The sequence below is a fragment of the Limanda limanda genome, chromosome 12, assembly GCF_963576545.1.
Source record: "Limanda limanda chromosome 12, fLimLim1.1, whole genome shotgun sequence".
NCBI classification, from domain to species: Eukaryota; Metazoa; Chordata; class Actinopteri; order Pleuronectiformes; family Pleuronectidae; genus Limanda; species Limanda limanda.
Window position 1 is genome coordinate 16,004,643 of NC_083647.1, and position 18,798 is coordinate 16,023,440.

Sequence of the window (18,798 nt, forward strand, 5' to 3'; positions counted from 1 at the left end):
TAAAACAACATATTTGGGGGTAAGTAAGAATATAGGCAAGAATGTATTTGAAGGGAAAAGTAAACGTTTTGAAATATTAATTATAAACATTGGGTTTGTGAAGTTAAGCCCTGATTTGAATCAAACACAAGCGGGAACTCAAGAGTTCTGTGACAAACTAATATGGTTTTCGATCCAGTGGTGAGCAGCAGCTATGGCAGTGCACTGTTTTCAACTCAAGGGGGAGCCAGATAGTTGTGAGTGGACATTTAACAACAGTCGTGTGTCAGGACAGGCAGAAAAAAACCGTCTGTAACTTTAACTGTTAATGCAGATCTAAAAGAAATGTCCATTCCCCAGGTTTCCCGACAGCAAACTAATATTTTATCTGTGATGTGAAGCTATAGTGAAATGATCCAATATGCTGAGATTCTTCTCTGGATCAAAATAGATGTTTGTCATCAGTGAATATTGATTTCCTACTAGCAACTAGGACAGGGCGATATGTCTATACACTATATCAAGATTTTTTATCAGTCATTATCAATAAGTATCAATAAGAATGTCACATTTTTGCTATTAATCTGTTTTTTAAATTATTTTTACTCCTGAGCGAAGGTTATGGTTTTTCAAAAGCATTTTATCGAGATATACTGTAGCTTCAGTTATATTGCTGTAGATGGAAATTATATTTCCATAATAGCACTGACAAGCAAATCCAGAAAACACAGAAATAGAAACAATATTATTATCTAGGAAACTGACTAGGTAAATTTAATAAACATTCAATAACCAAATATATACTTGTGTAACTTGAACTCTGAGTTGTTTGCCAGATGATCCCTCCTGTATTTGTGACGTTCAGCAAAATCAAAACCAGCAAAAACAGTGTAAACACATTTACACTTTAAAAACGTGTAAGGCACAGTTTTGCACATTTTATTTTTTCATATCATTATCACACACTTCTTTTTACAACAAATAACAATATAATGACTAATGATATGACTTAATTCTCATAAATGTACAACTTTATTCTAATATTATTAAGACATAGTCACAAAATCCTTTTTTTTTTTTTTTTACCTTAAGATGGCCCTCACACTTACTTGAAATTTTTGATAGAATATTTGATGATTAATAAACACATACGGATGAACTGACAATGTTAATAATAATCAAAACCCCTAAGACTGAATATATTTGGATTGAAAATTAAGTAATTCTTCAACATTTTCTTGTAATTCATAGACAAAATTAATTATCAGTTAATCAATATACTGACAGTCAGTCAATACTAAACAAAATCAGCCGACACCGGTAGAGTAGGCTGAATAGTAAGAGTATTCTGTCATTAAATCTGTTGCAAAAACTCTTATTAGATACTGAAAGTAAACTGCTGCTTCCTCTGAACATGTTTAGACACAGGAAGAGAGCTGTGTGCTGTATTTCAAGAATGTCATGGAGTCTCATTTCATTAATTGTGACTTTATTCTCATTATTCTGCATTGAGCCGATTACATCTGAGAAAGTGATACGAGAGTGCAAAGCTCCTTTGTGGGCAGAGACGCAGAATTAAATTGTTCTTCGACGGGCAGGAAAAAAGGGTCAACCTAAAAAATACACGTGCTTTATGGATTACTTCCTGTTTGAGTGATGAGTGCTTTTGTTGTGATGTGGTGGGCCTCGTACTGCTAGTAACAGTTGGCTGTAGTAGCTTATCTCCTGGTGCACAGAGAGTATTAAATCTTGATGTTACACAAGGTGAAGGCGAAGCTGTGAGTCACCAAGGACCGCTGTAAACAAGTGTTGCTTGTTTTGGAAAGAGGGAACGATTTCTGCGAAACCAGACATTGGTTGTTTGGAGATTTCAGCGAGATCTGTTGCTCTGTCCTGAGCTGACACTGCTGAGGGGAATCAAGCGTGGAATCCACAGTTGGCTCGAAGTCCCAGTGTAGTAAACTTCAATCCATTAAAAAAAAAAAAGTACGCCAAGTACAAAGAGGACAAGACTGTGGAGGTATGCAAACAAGTTTTTTCTGAGAACTCAGCTATGGAAATGTCTACACCACCTGCAAAGTCAACAACGGATAATTCAACGTTTCGCCCTCATTGATGTTGAGAGGGAGCGTTGAATCAGAGGAGGTGTTGTCTTCACCCCTATTGTTGATGAAAAGCTACCTGGCATGAACCATGTTCATGGATGAGCTCATGTTTTAACGTTTTTTTCACATTACACAGCTAAACGGTCTATTATTACTACCGGCTAACTAGCTAACAGGCTAACAGGCTAACAGGCTAACAGGCCGGCAGTGTGAGTTTTCTTAGTCCGACATAGTTTGACCAGAGTTAAAGCAGAAGTGATGCAATTCATAGGCGGCGACCCTAACAAAGCATCCCCTTTCCTTATAAATAAAAAGTATAAATTAGTTGATTTCTATGGATTTGAACATTGTTGGAAACATTTTGAATAACGTAAACGCAAAGGTCAACAAAATATGCAACATAAATCTCGTCGTTCTTAGATATTATATTGAATAATTGCTACATGTTATATCTTTAAGTCCCATTCAGGTTGCAAGAGAGAACCGAAACAAGCAACAACAACAAAAAGTATGACAAATTCAGATTAGTGTACATGTGGAATATATCAAACAAATAAACTAAGACCAGATGCAATATGTATGTTTATACAGCAAGAAAGATGTATTTATGAAAACACCCACAGCAGTGAAACCATTACGCACAAATAATGCAAAGAGATTATAACCAGATCACATACAAGTTCAGAGCCTAAGTGTGGGGATTTAAAGTGCCGTGAGATGCCTATACACTGTATGTAAACCAACATAATGCCATGAAATTAAGTAAAAGCTAGTGTGACAATGACTGCCTATAGAGCTGCTGTCAATCTGCTCCCAGTAGAATGCTTTAATGTGCCGTGACCTCGGTAATATTGAAAGATTATCACAGCGATTTCTGCCTCTCTCGCTTTATGCACATTATCCGTGACCCGGAGTGAACCACGGCGTGCGCTCATCAGGACGTGACAGGCGGAACTGTTGACTTTCTTGGAGATCTGCCAGCACGAGTGTTAAGGCCCAGGTGTTCACTTTACCAGCGAGGAAAGGTCTATAATTTGAAGCACTAAAGCAGGCAAAAAAAACGGAAGACATCACTTTTCATGACACTTAAATCCTCCTGCAAAGTGAAGTGATTTAAAGTAGGAGAAAGTATCGTAAATGTGTACTTACTATATGCTGGAAGGACACACGCAGTATCATGGAGGGACACAAATAAAGATGCTGGTATACAACCTTATATCTACACTGTTACATTACACAAACTGACGATACCAGCGTTAATTCTCGCTGATCCAGGTCAGAGATCAGCCTGCTCGCTCAAATCGCACAGCATCACCTGGGCTTGTGTGCCGCAGTCAGTGTGTAGTTGCCAAGCTGTCCTCACCTGCCCTACCTGACTCACAGGTGGCTGAGAGCCAAGGCTGGCAGGCTACTGGAGGGGGAACCTGTCACCATCTGGAGCATCGCAGGCTGCTGGTATAACTGCCAGGGCCGACTCACTGACAAAATGCTACGTGCCCGGCCCTCTGTCTGGAGACCGTGTCGAGATCCTGTCTGCTGCAAAAAATGACATTTCCCACCTTCCCAACAAAGAGCAAAAAAGATTTTGATTTGTGGTTCACGAGAGAGATTACAACGACTCCAGATTAACATCCTTATGTGGTCTATCAATCAATCAGTATCTCTATCTTTTTCTCCCTCTCCCTCTCTCTATATATTTATATCTCAGCACTGTATTAGACTCCCATTCTAACAACAGGAATGGCAGCCTGGAGGCACAGTTTGCCTGCATCTGAAGCCGCAAACTATATGTGGAGGTACAGTATGAATTTAATTCAGTTCCATTGACTGTTGGATTGACTGTGAGGTTTATTTTAAGGTTTACAATAAAGTTTAGGGTTGCAGCTAATGAGTCTTTTCATTATCAACACCTGCAAATGTCCTTTCTGTCCTGCCAACCAGACCCAAACCCAGAGATTCTGCATTTACACAAATGATAAGACAAGAAAAAGTTAAGTTTGATACGCTGGTGGCTTGTTAATATTCTGATATGTAACTGGGGATAAGGTTCAAGAAATATGCAACAGCAACTTTGCAGAACATAAGTATATAATGTTAAAGAGAAATGTAGTGGAGAAAAAACTCGGTCCATGTGAATTTACCTTTATTCCACAGCAATCCCAGTGACCTCAGAAATGAGCTGCATAGTTAATATGAACATCGATAACGGATGTTCAAAGAAAGGGATTTAAATAATATAAATGTCAATTTAAAGGAAACACAGCGGGAATGAGGAGAATCAGGCCACATGCCAATGGTAAATGGAACTGCATTTATAAAGGACTTCTCCGGTCCTAACAGTGCTTTACATTACAGCTTACATTCCCCTTTCAATACAAACCTCTATACAGAACTATCACCTTAATGTCTATCATTCACAAACAAGCATCACACCGGCCTTCTGATTACTGGAAGACCCGCTCTACTACCTCATGAGCTCCAGCTGCCTGAAGTATAAAATTAAGCTTTTTATTTTATATAGGTCAAGGTGGTTTAGGTTCGGTTTACGATCTTTGTTTTCAGTGTATTATTATCTTGTTCAATGTCTGTTCTTGGTTCTATGGAAGAACTCTCCTGTGCACATAGATGTTTTTAGGTTTTTGGCTGCATTTTGTCGGGGAGTATTTTCATTGAATATGTTCATCTTACACTATTTTCTCCTGAGAAGGGGTGAGACACTTTATTTCAATGGGTGAAAGCAGAGGGGAAAAGTTGCTACCTCTGCTCTTAAAGTCTCATACTAAGTTTATAATGTAAATTGAGACAGGAGCTGTAGTGTCTCTGTCATTCTCTTTGATTTAAAGAGACCATCTGCTAAATCTATGACAGTGCCAGGAAAGACTTAAAGTGTTATGGGCCTGTTTTGATTGCAGGAACTTTCCCCATGATGTACAAACCTTTATGGGGGGGGGGATCACATATCTGATTGGTTTTAGCATTTTCTCTCACCAATTACAAGGTTCCTCTAGCTACGTATACAGTTTTTGAAAATGTATATTCCTATTCTCTGTTCCGACATTATAGAGCTATAGTAAGCCCTTAATGGAGGATGGTTTTAAGCTTAGATAACATAAAATTTGGAGGATTGACAAATCTTGGTTATTAATTTCACAGCCCACTCTGTCTGAGGCTGTGTTGAACTCTATTTTTTTTAGCAGAGCCAGTTTTGTCATGGAAATGTATTAATAATTTACCTCTAAACATCCATATAGTTTAGTTTAGTAGCAAGTAACCATCTTGGGATTCCATTGACATATCTGGGCTGTGTTCTGACATATTTAATTCGATCGTGAGTCTGTCTGGAAGACTTTTTGAGATCGTGGCATAATTCTAAAGTAACTTTAACCTGATCAGGCAGGCACACACACACACACACACACACACACACACACACACACACACACACACACACACACACACACACAAACACACACACACACACACACACACACACACTCCCTGTCATTCAATCTTTTCAAATTTCTTTTCCTGACAGCAATTGACAGGCAGATTTTTGGAAACAACTGACAAACTTCTTCTGAATTGCAAAGTAGAATTTGATAAACTCTCAAATGGGACTATATTGACAACGAGGTGCTTGTACCACATATGAAACTTGGCAATCAGTAGAGTGAATATCTCCACCAAGGCCCAACAGACTTCTTCTTCAATCAAGCAGCACCAAATTAGACATCTGTCCCCTAAATGAGGGCTGGATTTTGAGAATTAAAACTGTGCAAATGTAAAAAAAAAGAATCAAAAAGTAATTTAAAACTCGAGCTTGGATATGTACCAACATTTTACGGGTTCTTCCCTGAGGCATACCACATCTTTCAACCAAGTTTTATGGTAATCCGTTGAGTACTTTTTAGACAATCCTCCCTCAAACAAATATTCAAATAAACTAAGAAAATAATGGAAAGGGGTGAAAACATAACCTCCATGGTGGAGGTAAAAGTCTGGAAATAATCTTTCCGAAATATGAATGTTGGCATCAGAGACGTCACCAGTAAAACGGCTCCATGAGGTGGAGAACATGCATCATCTCTCTCTCATGATTTGTCTTCAACCCGCTGCAGAAACCACATTATTTCTCTCCTGGTGACATCTTCTCTCCAGATATTTGAGGCTTCGGAAATCCTTCCTTGCTCCTACAGGGGGAGGTGTTACTCTGCCGAGTCTGCGGCTGGAGTCTGGGCCAGAGGGAGGATGAGAGCTGAGGGAAGAGGGCAGCTGAGGTGAGTGACTGGGTGGCAGCCGCAGAGTAAAGCCTCACCACAGCCCCAGCAGCGTAATCTAATCAGCTGTTTCTGGGCCCTGCATCTCTCTCTGGCTCACTTTCTGGGAATGGAGAGGAAGCTCACGCCTCATTTTGGAGTGATGTGCCTCATCTCATTATCTTCAATCAGGTATGAAGAAGTTTGAAAACAACTGAAGAACACAGGTGGGTTTTTTCCCTGCATGTTGATGTGGTTTTGTTGCATTTAGATTGTGGTTGAATTCAATCTTTGTTTGCCTTGTGGGCATTCTGGCTCCTTCAGATGTTTTTATTACACAGCTGTTTTCTAATAAAACGACTCCTCTTGCTTATGAACCACTTTAGTGCAAAATGAATGACTTTAGTGTTCTTGGCATTATTGTTTTGAAGTTGCACTTCTTTCTGGCAAGATTTACTTTGAATGCATTCTCTTTTGCACCTTATCTGATTTTCAGGCAATATCTTTGGCTCTAGTATTTCAGTTACGATGCACAGCGGGGGCTACTTTATAAAAAATGGAAACACACACAAGGTTAAATCCTTGGTACTTTCAGAAATGTCAGTTACACAACTGGCCAGCACTGACGGTTGACATAATATCATCCTCTCATCAAAAGAGGAGAGTAAACCAGGGTTAAAACTTTGCAGAGCCACCGGAAATCCACTATAGATGAACAATAATGCAGCCAGAGAAGCAAGCTTAAGAGTGGATAAAATATGCTTTTTTATAAGCAGCTTTGATTTGCCAACAATGAGGCAATTAAATAGCAAAATCTCAAATATTTACCAGAAAATGTCTCGTTTTAACTCAGTTCATTTTAGAAGCATCTGTACTGACTAAGCTGCACGGCGACAAAAAGACAGCTTATGTCCTCTGGTCATGCAACTCTCCAAACGAGTCACTTGATCACTCCATCACACTGGAAAGGATTTGGACTTGTGTTCGGCAAACAACACACAATCTGTTAAATTATCTACACACGAAGGATTTTATTTGACATGTGAAGGGTGAAATATTTCAAGAAAGGATCGACTTCCTGCTTCCGCTAAGGTTGAGGCAGAATGGACTCTGGTAAACGTGACAGAAGAAAATCTTGCATGAGTTATGAAGTGACACAAAAACTCGAAGTTACCTGGAATCAGAAGCAATAACTAAATGGAAGGGGGAGTCGATAAAATGGCAGGAAACTGGACCTGAACTTGAACCTCTGGACCGGAAGTGGGTCAGAGGTCACCATCCAGTTGGCTCTGGCATTGGTTGACAATGCCAGAGACAGTTCAAGGTCAATATATCAGAGACCATATTTGAATGTTAAACCCTCAGCTGTTATGTGAATTAAGTTTGTGAAATGGTGAAAACAACTGAACAGATTTTAGGTCATTCAGAAACAGTGTCTGGCAAAGAGCGCCGCCTCTATTTACTCCTCTGATACGACAGTCCTGCATTAAATCACACCCTCATGCAGGTTACAATCAAGATCGTTCACTTAAGTAGCAATATTTTACAGAGAAGAAACAAATTAGTGATAAAATATAGTCATGCTGCAGAATGGCACAGTTTAGAATAATGTATTCTGAATTCATTGGATTGTGATCACTGATAGTTAAATGTGTACATCACTTTAATTTTGCTGCAGGTAATGGTGAGGCTAATATTGACTGTTTTCCTGCAGTGGCTTGTCTTTGCCCATGTCGATCAACGAAGATCAATGACTTGATGTTAGGACATGTCTTACACCGCAATGTCAATAAATCTTTCTAAAAGCATATTTTCATTGCATCAACTATCTTCAGACATGTCAAGTCTGCAGTCAATCTTCAATACGTCTTAGTGTTCTAAAGATAAATTCCTGTTTAATGTCAAATGGCTCAATTAATCTTTGAATTTGTAGTCGTTTAAGTTTGTCTTTATTCTAGGTCTCTCGAACCACAGTTGTTTCTTCTTAGTGATTTTAATTAGATGTTCTTTTCACAATGAAAATTGAATTATGATGCCGATTGATCATGGTTATTTTACAATAATATTCAGGCTATACTCATCTAAAAGTGATACTTATTTTTACATGCTTCCACTATAAATCTGTGACAAACCAGGGCCTGATCAGTCAAAGATGTTTCCACGGATGTTTCACTCTGTTGTGGATGCCCAGCAGTGCATGTGTATCACCGGGGGGTTAGAAGTGACGGCACCGAGAATATTAGGTTACGATAAAAGAAAAAATATAAACATGTTTTAAAATGAAAAAACAATGAGATGTGTTTTAAACAATCTTTTTTCAGTTTACATAGAATCGATGAACTCTGTGATTAAAAAGGTTCAGCAAAACTAAATTTTTAATGAACATTTGTTTTACAGTCTGCTTCATTGGTTTATGTTCTGTAGCAGCAAACCAGGATATCCAGCATTCAATTCTAGGCGGAACAAATAAGAAGCATATTTGTAAATGTCTTTGTATTGTGTTTAAAAGCATCTTGAGTGTATATTTATTTTAACTCACTAGAATGTGACACACACCACGAAATCCTCAACAGAAGCAGTGAAGAGTAATCAAGTAAGTCAAGTTCGGCCAAGATGTTTCACCAAATGTCAGGAGGAGACCTAAGCATCTACAATTCTCTGCACATCTTGTTAGTAAGAGTTAAAGAATGGAACTTTTACTTTTGAGACTTTTCGATTAGATGCTGGAATCAGTCATTATCTTGCACTCAGCTGCTTCCCGAATTAGGTGACCATATATCAGTGTTTTATTTTTGGATCCATCTTGGACTGAACTCTCCCCTCTTGTACTATTCACAGCCTTGGAATTTTGGAAGCGTTGAGTCCACGAGCTGTAACATGTTCTCTGACATTTCTACGACTGGCAGAGTCCTTTGAAGAAGTAATTCTTCATTTGAAGATAAGTTATTTGAATATGTGCTCATGTAGATTTTTTTGGCAATTGTTAAATACATGATATTCCCACTGGCCTCATTCCCCCTCAGCCTTGTATTTCCTTTATTATGTAAACCTCTTGTTTACTTACTAAACTGACAGCGTTAAGCTACTATGCCTGAGCTGGTAGTAATGGCCACAAAGTGTAGGAGTCTCATGACATAATTCTAACTTACCGAATACAGAGTATGTTTGATGTTCACAAAATTCTCTTGGTAATGCTGTGAACACCAGTTTTGAAGTTGGTATGTTTTGTTCATCGTGATGGCGTCCTGCTCAAAATACATGTTTCAGACAATTCTTGTCCACTGTTATTGGGCAAAGAAGCAGGTCAGAGGTGTCCATCAAAGTGAATTCAAAAGTGTTTGCTGTTGCAGGTGAGAACAAAAGTTCATCCATAATTCACCCAGAGTCTAATATTGAATTCAACTAAAGCTCTGTGCTTGTACAGTTGTTCATCTTTCGATAAAAACAATAATTATGCTTTGTGAAAATATCCATTTTCACATCACGTTGGACCATTATCATTATGAAATTTATAAAAAAACAATATAGGCCTAATACAATTACAGTGCTCACTGATGAGGTGATAGCATCAAACAGCCCATAATAAAACGACTATAATTAGAATATCACTCTTGTCATTCAAAAGGATATATTTTGCAATAATATATCAGATAATCGTCTAGTCCTAAAATATAATAATGTCTTCATCGAATTGTTCTTGGGGCAAATACGTTGTCCTGTGCCTCAGACTTATAATGGTCAGGAAAACCCTGCCCTAATGGAAGCTTAACCTCTTTGTGCCTTTTGCAGTCTTTCAATTATTCTTGATTTACAACCTGGAAGAGTAAACTGATTGGACGAAGGAGGAGGTGGAGCAGGACCTCATGAAATGTACATGAGCTGTCTCCAGATTATTTCAATGCTGTTTTTCCTTTAATGGATGCTGTGTGTAACCCTGCGGCTGAATCATTAGGTGTGGGGTGCTGTGATGGTGTACTTTAACATATATGCCAGTGTATGGACATTCTTTTTGATTATGGGTTTAAATGGCTCTTACTGACGATACACCTTCGTCTTTAACATATTATGCAACACGATTTGAATAAATACTCAGTGCAGAGACTGCTTCTTGTTGAGAGGCCCTAACAACCATTCAGGCGATTGATTTAAAGTGATTGAGGCAGCGCCAGGAGAACTAATAGGAAATCGCACTTTCTTTAACTTGAGATATTTTGCAGTCAGTTCAAATACTTTTATCATTAAAATGTGACTGGAAAAGGCAGAAAGATAAGGAGCTTGTTGCAAATTGTTTGCAGACCACATTCCATTCAGCCTTTTTGCATGTGTTTGATCAACTGCACGAAAAAAGCTCATCGTAGTTTTTATCAACACTGGTGGAGATTATAAACCTATTTGTGAGCAGTTTCTGTAGCTGAAGAAGCAGTGATTGAGAAAATGTCCAACATGCTGACTAATGATTGTCTGGTATGCTAACCTACCCCATGCAAGCTGCTTTTCTTTCTCCAGACATTTCCTTTGTTATGGCCTGCATGTCTCCCACCGATCTCTCCATATGGTTCATTTATGGTTTATGTGAGTACCTGCACATGTTCTGTTACCCAGCCGGTCAAATATTTCACACATCTCCGTCTCAGTCAATTTCCAGTAAGAGATAAAACAGAAGCTTAAAGGAGAGAAAGTTACTGACCCCCCCACCCCCCCCGATCAACAATGTTTAAATCTGTAATCACACAGAGGCCTGTACATTTTACAAGACATCAGAGTGACACATCTGAAGGTGTGTTACTGCAAACATGTTTATGAATATTGTTAAATATGGAAGCTTCATGGCGTAAGCTATACTTTTCATTTTAATGACAAGGCATGATGCTCTTACTGCCACATAAATTATAGCTATGTTGATATAATTATAACCATACACTTCCTGCATGGTTTGGCTTCCTGACAATTTCTGATTGAGTGTGAAAGCTTCACTTTCTCCTGGAATATGAGAATGTGGGTGAATTTGTGCCTTTTTATTAGGTGTAATAGGGTACCATTTTCCTTTTATGAGCCAAATATCCCGGAGATTTTAATCCAATTTGAGAGAGCTAATCATGAGAAGGAGGGAAATATCCGACTTCACCAACTGTCTTTAATGCTGCGTGTTATTAAATGTTTATGAATCTCTTAAAAGAATTCCAAAGTTAACATGCACACATTCTTTACTGTAACTGCTGCAACTTTGGCAATGAACTTTCATATCCATAATAACAGAGAATGTACAGTTTATCTCCAGTATGTTCAGACACCAACAGGAACATGCAGAAAGGTATAAGGAGTACTTATGTATGACTGCAGGTAATAGACAAACAAACATCATGGCTGCTACTGGGAGTATTAATGACTCCGCTCTGCAGCACGTAGTTATTGGTGTTTCGTAAATTGATTTCAGGGTAATGAGATCGAATGGCAGTAATCTCCTTATAAAAAGTCCAGCACGTTCTTGGACAGCTGTTGAACATGATGCTTCAATCAAATACTCGCAGACTCACAGATGAGGATGTTTAAGGTTCACACCATCATCTGGTGCAGTCATTGAAACCTTACGTATGAATGTGCAAGTTGAATACAGTTGTTAAAAGCATCATCAAGCATAAGATCTTAAATGTTGTGAAAATGTATATATATTTCTCTACAGCAGAGCATGTCTGACCATAATCGACAAAGTCCAACGCACAGATGATAACTGCACAGTACAATGTGATGACTCAAAACTGTATGGTTTTTCGTTTTTTTTTTAAATTCTTCATCCCAGACACGCAAAGCAGCAAAGGTATCTGTAAATTCTGAAAGATGCATGGTGCTTCAGAATTCAAATTAATCTCACAGCAGCAAAGCGGCCTCTCTACGCAATGGAGCCATCACCAGAACAGCAGGGGTATTGAACAGACATTCACTCTAATTATAAATCAACCTCTTGCTGCTCAGTCTGCTCAGGTCTCTCTCTCTCGCTCTCTTTCTTCCTCTCTCTCCCTCTCTCTCTCTCTCGCTCGCTCACTCGCCCACATCTACCCGCAGCCAAATAGGCTTCGGTTCATCCAAGGTAATTCTGCACTGGATAAACAATCACCATCATAGGGGAAACATTTTAGACCAATATATTAAAAGGTTTTTCAAACTGAACAATTGTCATACTGTCAAAGATGGATATGTTATTAAATATTTAATATATGTAACCTTTAAGGTAAAATACAGCTGTCTATGTTCATCAAAACGACTCCCTGTCAGTCCATGAATTACAAAAGATATTGACACCAAACATTCTGGAGTTGGTTTCAAGTTGTACTCATTTAACCTTAGCAGGAAGTACCTAACATTTTTGACCAGTTGGTGATGCTGAATAAATCTTGCGGGCTTGATCCTTTAGAGATTTTCTATGTCTGCACCAAATTTCACAGCTATCCATCTAATAATACAAATATTTCAGTCTGGACCAGATTGTTGGACCAAACAAGCCAGTGGCTGGCATTGATTAGACTGCTGCTAGCTTTCAAAAAATGTGCACAAAACATTGTGTGTCATAGAATAATCCCTGCTGGTATGACTATTATTCTATTGATTACATTTATTTTAGTATGTATTTGCAGAGCTTTACTACTGACTCATCTCCTGCAGCTGTGATAGTATTAACACGGCACTATGTCATGTCCCCAAGTGATTCTACTAATGCACTGTGACGCCCTGTCCTCAGACCTGAAGGCACAGATCCGTGACCAGGTCACTATCCTCACTACCTCTGTGATCATGCCCATTTGGCCGGTGCCAAATGTCTGATGAGATTTGCATCTCTAGTGAATCTGCCCACCATTACGACAAACATCTGTTGTGTAATGTGGCACCCGGTTGTAATTCTGAATAACAAACAGACATTAGTTAGTTTGTGTTATTAGGACTGGCAATGTTCTAGATCTGGAACAATGGCAACAATAGTTCAGCTATTGATGCCAAACAGTTGGATTGTAGATAGAAAAATAGATGCAGAAATAGTTTGCAGGCCCCAGAATCTTGGTCATCTTTGGTTGTGCCAGACAAAGACAAAACCAACATCGAATGTGGCAATATCTTTGGTCATGGCTTCAAAATGGTAGCTCTACTTCAGTCTGTGAGAGGTTTGAAGAATCCATTGTCAAGTTAGCCTGTATAAAAATTCTGATGGTATCAGAAATGTGTAGGCCACGAGCCAACCAATGGAATGTAGCATGAAAAGATGCATTGTTTGCTTAGCCACGGCCAGGTCTATTTTACATTTTACAAGAAAAGAAGAAAATATGTGTCTGGTCAATATCTGAAGAGCACTCACTTTGATCTGTAACGTTAGATTTTTCTGCGGGCACCATTATTCTTGTGGTGCCCGCGAAGGTTCCTTTGCATGTGTTACTTTTGGATGGACAGATTGGCTCACTGTGTTCCCAGTTTGGCATTTTGGTTGAATCTGAAATGTTGCCAAATATTGGCCACCAAAGCACCAATACCAAATCAACTACCCTCAATGGTGGATGTGTGTAATCTGTCTTGTAATGGCTACAGGAAATAGAGAAGAAATATGTGCTTCCACTGCTTGCATTAGCCGTGAAACCTTCCCTTCATCAAATCACACCCTGAGGTGAAATGAGTCCAGAGGGGTGTGGGGGGCCCTGCATTGTCATAGCAGAGCTTAGGAGGGGTTTAAACACTACTACTTAGCGGCTCTTAACCCCACTGACCCGTTTGGAACTAATACAGATCCTGTTGTGCTAGAGAATTACATTAAGCTGTAAGCCCTTTGAACTCAGGCCTCAGTGAGCACATGGTACGCAGCATTTACGCTAGATTTTTCAGCTCCCTAACTTGGTAGTTGAGCTACCAGTCACTAAATCACACCCTGATGCCATATGTGCTGCTGGGGCTTGTTTGGGATTAATTGGGGACGATGCACTAGACATTACAATTGTTTTTTTAATTTATTGAATTTGATTAAGCGTTTCGGGTCAACATTTATTGCCAGTAATCAATCAATGAAATTCTAACTCCACAGGATACAAATTAGACGAGAGTAAAATAATTTGTGCTCATCATTCGCTGTGTGTGGTTGCCTCATTGTTTTATCTAAACAGTCAACTTCAGTTGCAGGATGTCATTCCACAAACTGTTCTCACGTCATTCAGTTTTGACTGAAACCGAGTTAGGCCAGAGCCTCTGCAGGTGCTGGTCGTTTTTTATTTATTTTAATTTGTTTGGATTTTCTCTTCCCTTCTTTGGCTTGTTTCAAAAATGGTCTGGAGCTCAAGTTGGTTCGTATGGGAAAAAACCCAACGTGATATTGGATGAGTTGCAAACTATCAAACACAACAGTTTATTTTACTCTGAAACTTGACACATTTGTATCATTTTTCACAGCTTTTGGATTGCCTATACATTCAGTATTTTGCTATTCCCCTTACAAATTTAAAATATCACTGTCAATGCCTTCTTGGCTTGACTTTTACTGGTAGTAAAAAGGGGGAAATTACAGAACCATTTGACAGCTCTCATCTGAAGGTAGATTTGTACCACAACTATAAACAGACTTGGCCCCCGATCATTTTTCCAACAACATGATTCTTATTTGCAATAAAGTTGAGGAAAGTAGGACATCAACAGGCCAATGTTGGTACAACCACAAACGTTCTCACTTTATGGATCCTGAGATCAACTGGTCTCCCTCCTTTCAAAAATGTTAGGCTTCATTTAAACATTCTGCATGATCATAGTTTGCTATTGAAAATTGGTTATTGTGCTACAGGGGAAACGTTTCTTTGTAGTTACTTTGAATCAATAAAGACATGTAAGTGTAAGCATGATTTTGTGAAGTCACAACTAGTTAAACTTTAAGCCAATTTAAGGAGCTGACTATCAATAGATGATAATCACCATTTATTTATTTGGGGAATCTCTGCAGATTATTCAATCTCAACTCTGACTTTACCCATGAGCCTGTGGACATTGACAAGTAGGCAGGGACTTGAACTCAAATAGATTGTTACTGACAGAGCTGCGTTCTCGATGTTTTCTGCCTGTCCTCCTGCATCCAAGTGGAGAAAAAGAAACGTGTGGTTGATAGAAATTGAAATACCATCACTGGAAGAGAAAAATACCACAATTCCGCTTCTTTTTTGTCCGTGTTAATCCTGCACCGAGAAAGCGAATGACTGACGACCATGTTACAAGAACAGACGTCCGTTTTCAGTGACATAACTAATTGCTTTTCAGCAAAGAAATGTAAATTTAATGAATAACATGTTGCCAATTTTCATTTTGGCATGAAAATAAAAGGGCTTTCATATTTTATTTCAATAAGGTTATATTTTTTTAAAGCGTTGAATGGTAAGAGCTGAATCAGTTGTCAGATAGTCGCACACCATGGAAAATTAAGAAGGATTAATGTAAATTGAAAAGCCCAAAGCAAAGGAAGTAAAAAGGTTAGACTGAGCTGTAACATACCTCTTCAGAGGAGACTTGGCTGTGAAACAGACGTTGTATTATACCAGACCCAGTGTTACTTCAGCTGAACTTTCGTGAGTCATTGTGTTGTCAACCATTCTTTGATTCTTCCAGTAAAAGAATCTTGACTGGTCCCAAGCCTCTACTGGAAATGCATCACTTCTTCTACATTGTAAGCTGAGACATGGCTGATGCAATAGCAAATCACAAAAGCATGCCCATTTTCAAAAAAAAACTTGTCTTCTTGCAAATCCAGACAATTTCCTCCAGACAGTTAAAATGATTAGTCATGAGTTTGCCTTGTATGCGAATTTTACTGTAAGTGCTTCACAAAGCCAGATGAAAGAGACCTATGACACACAAGTGAACTCTTAATACGAAAGAAAGATGTCCATTCAGCTTTTTTACTTATAAATGGTTAGTGTCTCTGTACATTTTTTTTATCAAGTAGGTCAGTGTATTCTTGGCTCACACTGGCTGTTGCAAATTGATTAGTATCGTTCTTTGTTTGTTCTTCCTCTCATTTGACAGCATCTAACTCCTTCTGGACAGCCATCAAAACACATGCACACAAGTGATTCTGCAGCGGCGACCATTCGACACTGTTGTCGTTTTTCTAAACTCACCTCACAAATGAAAACCTGAACATTTTTTTGGGCGAAAGGCTAATGTGGAAATCAACCGTGGACTCTCATTCACTCAGGCTCCGCTGGGCTGACATTCAATAGTTCTCTTTTGGCAAACGAAAGCTGTTTTAGGTTAACATCCCCCCCGCGCACACACACACACACACAGATGCACCCCCTGCGGGATTCTTGGAGGGGTCCATACTGTAGGCTATAGAAAGAGGGCCCCACTGCATACTTTATGGAAACCTCAGGGAACAGCTCATGGTAAATGTGAAGGACATGATGAGGACATTGGCTGGCGCAAAGATGGAAAACTTTTCCACATTTGAACAACATTTGTATTAAATTTCAAGATTTAGGAGGATGAGCCACATCTAATGAGCAAAAAATGAGCAAACACAAACAGCAGGAGGAGAGCGGTGTCCAACATAAGCAACTTAACAAATATGCCGGGCCTCACACATGCAGAGCACGTAGGTACCCTCCACATACATTCTGCTTCTCATTATGCTCCCTTACATGCTTTTCACTATGTCCAGGCCATCCTTCCCCCAGTCCTATAGCCTTTTAGCCATTTGTGTGTCAACAGAATTACCACGGAGAAGCGTCTCTGTCTCCGATGAACGTATACTCCCTCTGTAGCCCTTTCTTCTGCTCTGATTTGTATGGATCTATATGTGATCCTTGGAGAGCCCTGAAGGTCTCCCTTGTGGTGCTTACCTATTAATTGTGAGTCTTAGCTAAATTACAGGACAGAATTGTGAGCAAGTTCTTAAGCTGTAGTTTTTTTTTATAAAGCAAATTTCATTTCATATTAAAAAGGGGAGACATTTTGTGCGGTGAAAATTCACCCTCCTCTCCTGTCTGCTGCCTCCTAAAAAACTGTGGCTAATCTCTAGGCAGCGAGTGCACGAGTCTGTCCTCGGCTGAACTTTGAGTGGATGAAATGGCAAATCACACAGCTGAGTCCTACTGCTGCGTAGCCTCCCTCTCTCTCTCCGTCTCCTTCTCTCCCCCTGTATCTCTCTACTCAGCATTAGCTTGCTCTGCTCCGTTGCCTCCCGCCTGCTCACAGCATGTCAACAAGTAAGATCTGAGATGCGGCTGAGTCAAGCTTGCCTCGTATCAGGTCTAAATATGTGAGAGAAATGCCATTTGGAATTCACAGAGGAGGACGGGCAGAGGCCCGGCTGCAGACAGAGATGCACAGGGACACGGCTAATCAAGAGACGCACATGCATACAGATGCATACACACACAAACACTGACGCACACCCACGTTGTATAAACAGTAGGCAGTCGCAAGTTATCCGGTCATCTCACTCCTAATGAAAAGTGCACTGATGACATGGATGTAAAAAAGGGGCTTTATTTCCGTGGCAACCGGTGCAACAGAAGGAGCAGGAAAACCAAAAATACTGCATTGCGTCATAGCGTTAAATCCCAGTGAGTTGTGTTTGCACAGCCACAGCCGTCTTCACAATGCTCCTGAAGGAAGTGCAAAACCAGGATGCTTATGATACCAGTGATCTCCTAGAGAAACTTTGTCTGCAGCTTTATAAGGCTCCAGCAAAGTCATAATAATCTGTTCAACACCCTTTCAGTGCAAAAGGCCACAGGCACCAGAAGTGTAATGTGACTACATGCAATTAGCTGGGTCCCGTGATGTTATTAGCTCAAGATGGAAAGTAACCATGAGATTGTGGCTGTGCGTACATTTGTTACCCCCCAGATATTCTTTGATCAAGACATTTAGGGATACGGCCATGGTCAGAATATAATAAACTAAATGGCAGGTGATTAAAATGTCTTATTCACATAATTACATCATGGAAACCATGAATTGACATTTAGTGTATGTTGTTTGGATAGACCGATAGTCCAAATGAAAAGAGTTTATATAATCAGCAGTGTTGATAAATATGAATAAATACAACATCAGACACTCATCAGGACGTCACAGTACCTTTTATCTGATTGTTGCAAACAGGATGAATCACTACAATATGGCAAACACTCTAAACGGTGGAATATACTGTGAGTGAAATATTACGTGGAAGTGGTTTTCTGTTTTTTTCCCTTTTGTTCTCCATTTGTTTGTGGACACTATGCAAAGCAGAAGAATGGGTGACACTGCCAATAACAATAATGGGCCGTGTCCAAGAAATACGTCCTTGGTTCCTCATTCAAGACATTTAAAAGAGCTCTTATGGTTAAATATTACTCTGTGACAATTCTGTACTGTATCTGAATTGGCAGCTAACTTTATTGATTTGTCCTGAATCCCTGCTTGTAGTTAAAGTGACTTAAAACGGGGATCAGCGGTAT